The 10,984-nt window shown below is 50.7% G+C and overlaps 1 protein-coding gene across 18 annotated transcripts in view; it reads left to right on the forward strand.

Annotated features, from left to right (window-relative positions):
* Positions 1 to 10,984, forward strand: part of sox6 (SRY-box transcription factor 6) — a 235,787-nt gene that overhangs the window by 190,957 nt on the left and 33,846 nt on the right. The window lies entirely within an intron of this gene.

The raw sequence follows: 10,984 nt of genomic DNA on the forward strand, positions 1-10,984 counted from the left end.
GTGTGTGTGTGTGTGTGTGTGTGCGTGTGCGTGCATTATGGTGTTTGCATGCGTGTGTGTTGATGTTGGTGATAGAGGAACGGACCATGGTGCTGCCCGGTGCGGGTTAACACTCTGATGTCTCTGCCCAATTAAAGCAGACATGCGGCCCTCTCCGTCCCTCGACATGGGACAGGGGCGCTTTGTACCAGGAGCACACACACTCCCCTCCCCGGGATTCCCTTTTAAAATATCTTCAAGCGATGAGTCAATCAAGGAGAGAAAACAACATCCACCTCCCTCTGATTGGTGCCATATTGCCAGTTGGCTGTGAGGAGCAGGCAGGAACTGGGAGCGGAGCTTCATTAATATTTCAACACCTGACACTTTTAACCAACACATTCAACTAGGTCAATGTATATGTAAAAACATCTACGAATATCTATTTTGATTTCTTCTTTAATTTAGTTTTAGGGGTAAATCTGTGTCTACACAGGTGGCAATGCAGTGAGCTCAGACTGAAGTGTGTCAAGTCAAGGGACATGACCAATAGTTTAACAACTCAGTGGGATCAACGTGTCTTGCCATGTCACCAGATAATAAAACCATTTGTATTGTTTTTGTATTTAAAGTTCAGTCCCATCTCAGTTGTGTTGTTATAAAAGGAAATTCAAACTACAATTTTTTATGGTTGTACAGCTTAACACCCCGCCATCATAACTGTTCCTGTTAGCTAGTTACGCTTCCTCAGTGTCTCTGTCTTTGTTGCTTCTCCACTAAGTGGGTGAGTCTGAGGCCCGTAGAGTAACGTTAACACTCCCATCTCCCGTTTCCACTCAGTCACTGTCTGTGTGTCTGTCTGTGTGTCTGTCTGTGTGTCTGTCGGTGTGTCTGTGGGACAACCCTGTAGCGTTCTCTACCTCCCTGACTCTAAGGTGAGCCAAGCTCCAGAATCTGCTGCTACATGATATGAATGCAGCGTATGAACAATGCCCTGAAAGGAACTGTTTTCAACAGGCAGCAAACACCTACCCCTCCATTGTTCTTAGCAGGTAGAGCTTACCGCTTTTCTCTGCCCCTCTTTTGTTGGCTTTCGTTTTTGTCTCGACTGCATTATGGGCCTGTCTACTCAGCCTGTGTTTAAACAATCCTCTCGGGTAAGCTGTGTGTATTTATAACAGGGAGGGGCATTTGTGGATGAAGCTGTCAATCACTCCTCACCTCTGCTCCACCCCTTTCAGTCTGTGTACTCAGTCTGAGGAGAGAGAGACAGAGAGAGAGAGACAGAGACACAGAGAGATAGACAGAGGGACAGAGAGATAGATAGAGAGAAAGACAGAGAGAGCGTGACAGAAAGCGTGACAGAGAGCGTGACAGAGAGCGAGACAGAGAGCGAGACAGAGAGCGAGACAGAGAGCGAGACAGAGAGCGAGACAGAGAGAGAGACAGAGAGACAGAGAGAGAGAGAGACAGAGTGTAGACTAACAGTGAAATGCTTACTTACGGGTCCTTTTCCAACAATGCAGAGTTAAAGATAAAGAATAAAAATGTCAGTGTTAGTATGTGTGGGTGTGTGGGTAGAGTCCATTGTGTGCATAGAGTCAGTGCAATGTAAGAGGCAATGTAACAGCGAGGTAAGACTGCGGAGGCTTGTGGTTCAAGATCACAGCATTGACAGTACACGGCCAAGAACAACAAATTATAATTAGGTGGGCTATCAGTTTGAAAATATGACTGGTATTTTGAGGTTATCGCGTTGCCCTAGGTAACCGTACACACCACAAAGACTCCTTCTTTTGGAAGTCAGTCAGCCTTCGTGTGCCTGGCCTCTCTCTCCATCCTCCCACCTGGGTCTGTCAGAGGACAGCTTCCCAGAGGCACAGCTATGTTTAGGAGAAGTAGCTGCATCTCTAATGAGTTAGCATGAAACCCTTGGCACTACCTCGCCTGCACTCTTAGAAAAAAGGTGCTGTCTTGACCCTTTCCACAGACGGTTCTACATGGAACCAGAAAGAGTTCTACCTGGAACCAGAAAATGTTATCCTATGGGGACAGCCGAGAACCCTTTTGGAACTATTTCACCCAAGAGTGGGTCACCCAAGAGTGGGTGAATGACTGAATTATAAGTGCTGATGCTACAAGTGCTTAGAGAGGGACTGAGTAGCAGCTCTTCATGCTGTCTCAGTCATACCAAAGAGACACTCCAATGTGAAACTCTCAGGTCAATGTGGTTGTGAATATGATCAGTCTTCTGTAGCCATGCTTGGCTCCATCCCTAGACCAAAGGCAGATAAAGACAGTTCCAGTGACACTGTCCCTATCAGGATGGTGTGTGTGCTTAGTGCTGGGACACACTTTAACAAGTGAGCCAGAAGAGTGATCATCACTGTGGCACAGTAAAAACAGAGGGCTGTAATTCAGCCTGGGAGGGAAGGAGAGAGGGAGGGTTAGGAAGGAGGGAGGGAGAGAAGGAAGAGGATTGGGGAGCACCAGGTCTGGCGCGGCACAGCACGGAGTGGCCTTCCCTTCCCCTGTTACAAGCCGACAGTCTGCACAGGTCTGGCGCTACACAGCACGGAGTGGCCTTCCCTTCCCCTGTTACAAGCCGACAGTCTGCACAGGTCTGGCGCTACACAGCACGGAGTGGCCTTCCCTTCCCCTGTTACAAGCCGACAGTCTGCACAGGTCTGGCGCTACACAGCACGGAGTGGCCTTCCCTTCCCCTGTTACAAGCCGACAGTCTGCACAGGTCTGGCGCTACACAGCACGGAGTGGCCTTCCCTTCCCCTGTTACAAGCCGACAGTCTGCACAGGTCTGGCGCTACACAGCACGGAGTGGCCTTCCCTTCCCCTGTTACAAGCCGACAGTCTGCACAGGTCTGGCGCTACACAGCACGGAGTGGCCTTCCCTTCCCCTGTTACAAGCCGACAGTCTGCACAGGTCTGGCGCTACACAGCACGGAGTGGCCTTCCCTACCCCTGTTACAAGCCGACAGTCTGCACAGGTCTGGCGCTACACAGCACGGAGTGGCCTTCCCTTCCCCTGTTACAAGCCGACAGTCTGCACAGGTCTGGCGTGGCACAGCACGGAGTGGCCTTCCCTTCCCCTGTTACAAGCCGACAGTCTGCACAGGTCTGGCGCTACACAGCACGGAGTGGCCTTCCCTTCCCCTGTTACAAGCCGACAGTCTGCACAGGTCTGGCGCTACACAGCACGGAGTGGCCTTCCCTTCCCCTGTTACAAGCCGACAGTCTGCACAGGTCTGGCGCTACACAGCACGGAGTGGCCTTCCCTTCCCCTGTTACAAGCCGACAGTCTGCACAGGTCTGGCGTGGCACAGCACGGAGTGGCCTTCCCTTCCCCTGTTACAAACCGACAGTCTGCACGGGTCTGGCGCTACACAGCACGGAGTGGCCTTCCCTTCCCCTGTTACAAGCCGACAGTCTGCACAGGTCTGGCGCTACACAGCACGGAGTGGCCTTCCCTTCCCCTGTTACAAGTCGACAGTCTGCACAGGTCTGGCGCTACACAGCACGGAGTGGCCTTCCCTTCCCCTGTTACAAGCCGACAGTCTGCACAGGCCTGGCGCTACACAGCACGGAGTGGCCTTCCCTTCCCCTGTTACAAGCCGACAGTCTGCACAGGTCTGGCGCTACACAGCACGGAGTGGCCTTCCCTTCCCCTGTTACAAGCCGACAGTCTGCACAGGTCTGGCGCTACACAGCACGGAGTGGCCTTCCCTTCCCCTGTTACAAGCCGACAGTCTGCACAGGTCTGGCGCTACACAGCACGGAGTGGCCTTCCCTTCCCCTGTTACAAGCCGACAGTCTGCACAGGTCTGGCGCTACACAGCACGGAGTGGCCTTCCCTTCCCCTGTTACAAGCCGACAGTCTGCACAGGTCTGGCGCTACACAGCACGGAGTGGCCTTCCCTTCCCCTGTTACAAGCCGACAGTCTGCACAGGTCTGGCGCGGCACAGCACGGAGTGGCCTTCCCTTCCCCTGTTACAAGCCGACAGTCTGCACAGGCCTGGACGGCCCAGATAAAAGCTTTCACTTTGGTCAGTTTCAGAATATTAATATTTCAGCCAAGCGCCTCACCTGACATAAATACTGTGTGCTCTTTAATAGCTGTGCTCCCAGTCGGCTGTTTGGAAGTTTATCACAGTGAAAGCTTACATGAAGATTCTGGAAAAGTAACATAAATGGGATTAAGGAGAGGTTAAAATCATCTAGTGTGGCTGTTGGAGAGGGATATTAAATATTGATTTATCCCAGTGTAACGACCCAGCCGGAGAGTGGGGCTAAGTGCTGCTTACAGATGGATCAATTCATCTTTTAATACAAAGTGTGTCCATGGAGCACAATGCATCCCTTCCTCCTCTCTCACCCCTATTACTGGGATCCCTCCATATGGCCCTTCTTACTCTCTCTTTCCATCTCTCTCTCTCTCTCTCTCTCTCTCTCTCTCTCTCTCTCTCTCTCTCTCTCTCTCTCTCTCTCTCTCTCTCTCTCTCTCTCTCTCTCTCTCATCTTTCTCTTTCTTTCTCTCTCTCTTGTCTCTTTCTACTGCCCCCCCCCCTCTCTCTCTCGTTCCTACTCATCTCTCTCTCCTTACTCCTGCCCTTAGAGGTGAAAGACGTTCTTTAATTCTACAGTTCACTAGTCATCTACCTTCTTGTTGAGGACATGTAAAATATTCATGCTTTACTGTTTTCTATTTGTCCTTTTTTACTATATCCCATCAGTACAATAAAAGCTTTTCCAAGGCTCAAAATGTTCCCTTTTGAAATATTTATCTAAAGGTATTATTGTCTGTAGAGGGCAATTACTTTGTTCCATTATTTATTTGCTCAGTGGATGCTTTTATCTAAAACAACTGAGAATGTGTACAGTCAAATACAACAGGATCCATTTGCAACTCCTGGAATTATCTCCTGCTATTAGCATAGCTAGCTAGAACTGGTAAAACTGTTAGGATTGGGTGTATTCATCTGCAGGTTGAAGATTTCATAGTTTGTCCTATACTGTATGAACTGAGATACAGGAGAAAACAGGCTACAGAGTCACTGATTCAGGTGTCACAGATTGGTGATATTCCTATAACTCTTGTCTTGCTTGAGATTCTTATAGCTCTTGTCTTGGTTAATATTCCCATAGCTCTTGTCTTGGTTGATATTCCCATAGTTCTTGTCTTGGTTGATATTGCCATAGCTCTTGTCTTGGTTGATATTCCCATAGCTCTTGTCTTGGTTGATATTGCCATAGCTCTTGTCTTGGTTGATATTCCCATAGTTCTTGTCTTGGTCTTGGTAGTACCCACTGTTCACTGGAGGCTGTGTGTAGAGATACAATATATTCCTCTGCTGACATCTCCCAAACTGAAATCAAAGGGTGAAACGCCAGTGTATTAACCTATTGAACTGCCCCTGTCCCCCTGACACCCCCTCCTCCCTACATTATTGATGAGTACAATATTCTCTTTCCCCTGTCGTACACCTCAGAGCCGAACATATTCAAATGGAGCTTTGCTGGTGTTCCACAAAGTCCTGACTCCTAACATTTTGCAAGTAGTAGAAATGCTCTTCTCGCTCTAATCTGTGTGTGTGTGTGTGTGTGTGTGTGTGTGTGTGTGTGTGTGTGTGTGTGTGTGTGTGCCGAGGTCCTATTCAGGCAAAGCCCTCACAAAGACTTTGAATATAATCTTGTCTGGTCTGCAGCCCTGGAAGCAATTTTCTGCTGCTTTTCGACTGCTGTCTTGGAAATTGCCAACCAAGGCTTTTTGGCTGCAATGTAAATCCCTGGCAAACATGGGTTTGGCCGTCCAAATTAGATTATGTTCTGCTCCCAGTCACTGGCCATAGCCAGCAAGTGCCATTGTTGAGTATTGCTTACATTAATGCTTTGTCCAATTGTTCACATCTGTCAAAGGAATAAAAATAGTCTATGACTCTGAATGAGGTTGTGGATGTGTGTGGGCGTCTGTCCCAGGCCAGGACTGAAACAATGCCACCCGCTCTTTCTCTTTTTCTCTCTTTCTGTCTTTCTGTCTCTCTGTCTCGCCTTACCCCAGAAAGACATCAAGGCCGCATCCCGGTTGGGCTGTTGGCTGAGGTAGTTCCCTTATTTTCCGTAGTTGCAGTGTAAAATGTGGAATTGCCAATGCACTGCAGCCGCTCAAAAATGTTACTGGCCCCAGAGCTCTAGACCTGCAGAGAGAGCCACGCTCACTGCCGGCCGGGCCGGGCCTCTGTACAACGTAGACTGGGGAGAGAGAACACACCATAATGGGCCTGTTATGCTCTGCTGCAGCATTGTTACAGGGGGCACATAATGGCTCCTGTGTCTGCCAGGTCACTCAGTTCACTCTCCATATTGTTGTGGTTATGGTAGTGTTGTGTTATTGTAAGCAGAGGGTTTGATAAGGCAGAGATGTGAGCCCAACTTAACAGTCCCTGGAGGAGCCCGTGAACAGTTCAGGGTCATTGAGAGCTGGAAACCTGTAAAAATACACCAGCAAATGATCTCAACCCAGTGTGGAATAAAAAACCACAGGAGAGCCCTGTCAGAAAGGCCTTTACTGCACAGAGCAGAGATGGCAATGCATAAAATGCACCATTTGCAAATTAAGTTGAAAGGTCAGGTTTTGTGGGGCTGACTTGGTTTTCCTTCCAGAGAAAAAGAGAAGAACATCTCAGCCTGGTGTATGATAGCATATTCTGTCATTAAAAACAAACCAAAAACTCTATCTGGCGTCCAGCCCGGATTAGGGGTAGCAGTTAGCAGTTCAGCTCCATAATTGAACTAAGATGCTACTCTGTGCTGCTCTCTTAATGAGGTGGTAGCCTGGTGCTGTCAGTAGAGGCTGGAGGACTCAGAGGACTGGATGTCTAGGGCAGTGGTCCATCTATGGCCTGAGTGATCCTGTGCCTGCCTTGGGGGATGAGGCCTGTGGAGCTCCTGTAGTGCAGGGCTGAGGCCCAGGGAGCAGGGGAAAGAGAGCAAGAGGCTGCATGAAAGAAACCCTCGGCTTACCACACCACTGGATGTTCTTAAGACGTAAATGGTTCAAAACTACCAACTACTGGAGAGCTGAAACATTATAAATAACATTGCAATTGGTTACAACTGAAATACAAAACAGATTGCGATGAGAAAACGGGATGTAACACCACTTCATGTTTAAAGGGCACTTTGTCTCCATTTTAGACAGGGCAGGGCGCAGAATGCAGTGGTTTAGGCCCTCAAGGTCTCCACTCTGGGTCATATGTGACCTTTGTGATGAGTGACAGCTGATACACAAAGCCTGCTATTGTTCTCAGATCAGACAGCTGTGTGCTTCACCTCCCCATAGACCAGGTGTTTGAGCTGCAGCACATGCTGTGAGGCCCGATTTCACTGACATCACAATAACAGTTATTCAACAGAATATTATGGCCTTTGTCAGTTGTCTTTTGTTACCAAGGTATTTTTACATTTTATTTATCCGTTATTTTACCAGGTAAGTTGACTGAGGACACGTTCTCATTTACAGCAACGACCTGAGGAATAGTTACAGGGGAGAGGAGCCCTGTATTAGCCCTGTGCACCTGGGCAACCGAAAAAAGGAAATGATCAAACTCCAAGGTTTACGCACCTGTCCTGCTTGATTATCGTCTGCTTCAACTAAAGTGAGGATTTTCATTATCTTACAGAAGCAGTCCCTTTACCAGAAGAATAGTGGAGGACTTCTCTACTTTTTTTCACTTAAATCTAGACAATGTTTTCAGCTCTCCTTAATACCGGATGTAACGGCGTTCCTCCTCCTCTTCATCCGAAGAGGAGGAGCAGGGATTGAACCAAAATGCAGCTTCTTGAGTTGACATGATTTATTTAAAGAAAATACGAAAACACGAACTTCACTATAAACTAACAAAACAACAAACGGAGTAGACAGACCTGGACGACGAACTTACATGAAACACGAAGAACTCACGAACAGGAAAATTACTACACAAAATGACGAACGAACGAAACAGTCCCGAATGGTGCAACATAGACACAGACACAGGAGACAACCACCCACCAACAAACAATGTGAAACTACCTACCTTAATATGATTCTCAATCAGAGGAGATGAAAACCACCTGCCTCTAATTGAGAACCATATTAGGTCACCCATTAACCAACATAGAAACAGAAAACATAGACTGCCCACCCGAACTCACGTCCTGACCAACTAACACATACAAAACTAACAGAAAACAGGTCAGGAACGTGACATAACCCCCCCTTAAGGTGCGAACTCCGGGCGCACCAGCACAAAGTCTAGGGGAGGGTCAGGGTGGGCATCTGACCACGGTGGTGGCTCAGGCTCTGGGCGAGGTCCCCACCCCACCATAGTCAATCCCAGCTTACGTCTCCCCCTCCGACTGACCACCCTCTTATTAAACCCACCTAATTTAAGGGGCAACACCAAGATCAAGGACAGCTCCGGGACAAGGTAGCTCAGGACAGAGAGGTAGCTCAGGACAGAGGGATAGCTCAGGATAGAGAGGTAGCTCAGGATAGAGAGGCAACTCCGGACTGAAGGGCAGCTCCGGACAGAGAGACAGCTCTGAACTGAGAGGCAGTTCTGGATGAATGACAACTCCGGACGCTCATGACTGGCGGACGGCTCTGGACGCTCATGGCAGGCTGACGGCTCTGGACGCTCATGGCAGGCTGACGGCTCTGGACGCTCATGGCAGGCTGACGGCTCTGGACGCTCATGGCAGGCTGACGGCTCTGGACGCTCATGGCAGGCTGACGGCTCTGGACGCTCATGGCAGGCTGACGGCTCTGGACGCTCATGGCAGGCTGACGGCTCTGGACGCTCATGGCAGGCTGACGGCTCTGGACGCTCATGGCTCGCTGACGGCTCTGGCTGCTCATGGCTCGCTGACGGCTCTGGCTGCTCATGGCTCGCTGACGGCTCTGGACGCTCATGGCTCACTGGCGGCTCTGGCAGATCCTGTCTGGCTGGCGGCTCTGGCAGATCCTGTCTGGTTGGCGGCTCTGGCAGATCCTGTCTGGTTGGCGGCTCTGGCAGATCCTGTCTGGTTGGCGGCTCTGGCAGATCCTGTCTGGTTGGCGGCTCTGGCAGATCCTGTCTGGTTGGCGGCTCTGGCAGATCCTGACTGACGAATGGCTCTAGCGGCTCCTGACTGACGAACGGCTCTGACGGCTCGGGACAGACGGGCGGCTCTAATGGCTCGGGACAGACGGATGGCTCAGATGGCGCTGGGGAGACGGATGGCTCAGATGGCGCTGGGGAGACGGATGGCTCAGATGGCGCTGGGGAGACGGATGGCTCAGATGGCGCTGGGGAGACGGATGGCTCAGATGGCGCTATGGAGACGGATGGCTCAGATGGCGCTGGGGAGACGGATGGCTCAGATGGCGCTGGGGAGACGGATGGCTCTGGCCGGATAAGGCGCACTGTAGACCTGGTGCGTGGTGCCGGAACTGGAGGCACCGGGCTAAGGACACGCACCTTCAGGCTAGTGCGGGGAGCAGGGACAGGGCACACTGGATTCTCAAAACGTACTATGTGCCTGGTGCGTGGTACCGGCACTGGTGGTACCGGGCTGAGGGCACGCACCTCAGGACGAGTACGGGGAGAAGTAACAGTGTGTACAGGACTCTGGAGACGCACAGGTGGCTTAGTGCGTGGTGCCGGAACTGGAGGCACTGGGCTGGAGACACGCACCATAGGGAGAGTGCGTGGAGGAGGAACAGGGCTCTGAAAACGCACTGGAAGCCTGGTGCGTGGTGTAGGCACTGGTGGTACTGGGCTGGGGCGGGGAGGTAGCGCCGGAAATACCGGACCGTGCAGGCTTACTGGCTCCCTTGAGCATTGAGCCTGCCCAACCTTACCTGGTTGAATGCTCCCCGTCGCCCGCCCAGTGCGGGGAGGTGGAATAACCCGCACCGGGATATGTAGGCGAACCGGGGACACCATGCGTAAGGCTGGTGCCATGTAAGCCGGCCCGAGGAGACGCACTGGTGGCCAGATATGTAGAGCCGGCTTCATGGCACTTGGCTCAATGCTCAATCTAGCCCTACCAGTGTGGGGAGGTGGAATAACCCGCACCGGGCTATGCACACGTACAGGAGACACCATGCGCTCTACTGCGTAACACGGTGTCTGCCCGTACTCCCGCTCTCCACGGTAAGCCTGGGAAGTGGGCGCAGGTTTCCTACCTGCCCTCGGCCCACTACCTCTTAGCCCCCCCCAAGAAATTTTTGGGGTCTCTTCTCGGGCTTCCAGCCACGTCTCCTTGCTGCCTCCTCATACCACCGCTCTTGGGCTCTCGCTGCCTCCATCTCCTCACGAGCGCGGCGATATTCCCCAATGTGAGCCCAGTGTCCTTTTCCCTCCAATACTTCCTCCCAAGTCCATGAGTCCTGATTTCTTGGCCGCTGCTAAAACTTGCGCTGCTTGGTTCTGGATTGGTGGGTGGTTCTGTAACGGCGTTCCTCCTCCTCTTCATCCGAAGAGGAGGAGCAGGGATTGAACCAAAATGCAGCTTCTTGAGTTGACATGATTTATTTAAAGAAAAGACGAAAACACGAACTTCACTATAAACTAACAAAACAACAAACGGAGTAGACAGACCTGGACGACGAACTTACATGAAACACGAAGAACTCACGAACAGGAAATTTACTACACAAAATGACGAACGAACGAAACAGTCCCGAATGGTGCAACATAGACACAGACACAGGAGACAACCACCCACCAACAAACACTGTGAAACTACCTACCTTAATATGGTTCTCAATCAGAGGAGATGAAAACCACCTGCCTCTAATTGAGAACCATATTAGGTACCCATTAACCAACATAGAAACAGAAAACATAGACTGCCCACCCGAACTCACGTCCTGACCAACTAACACATACAAAACTAACAGAAAACAGGTCAGGAACGTGACACCGGACCTTAAACGGCTCTAACAATTCTTATTATCTTACA

Source organism: Salvelinus alpinus, chromosome 33 (genome assembly GCF_045679555.1).
Source record: "Salvelinus alpinus chromosome 33, SLU_Salpinus.1, whole genome shotgun sequence".
Taxonomy (NCBI): domain Eukaryota; kingdom Metazoa; phylum Chordata; class Actinopteri; order Salmoniformes; family Salmonidae; genus Salvelinus; species Salvelinus alpinus.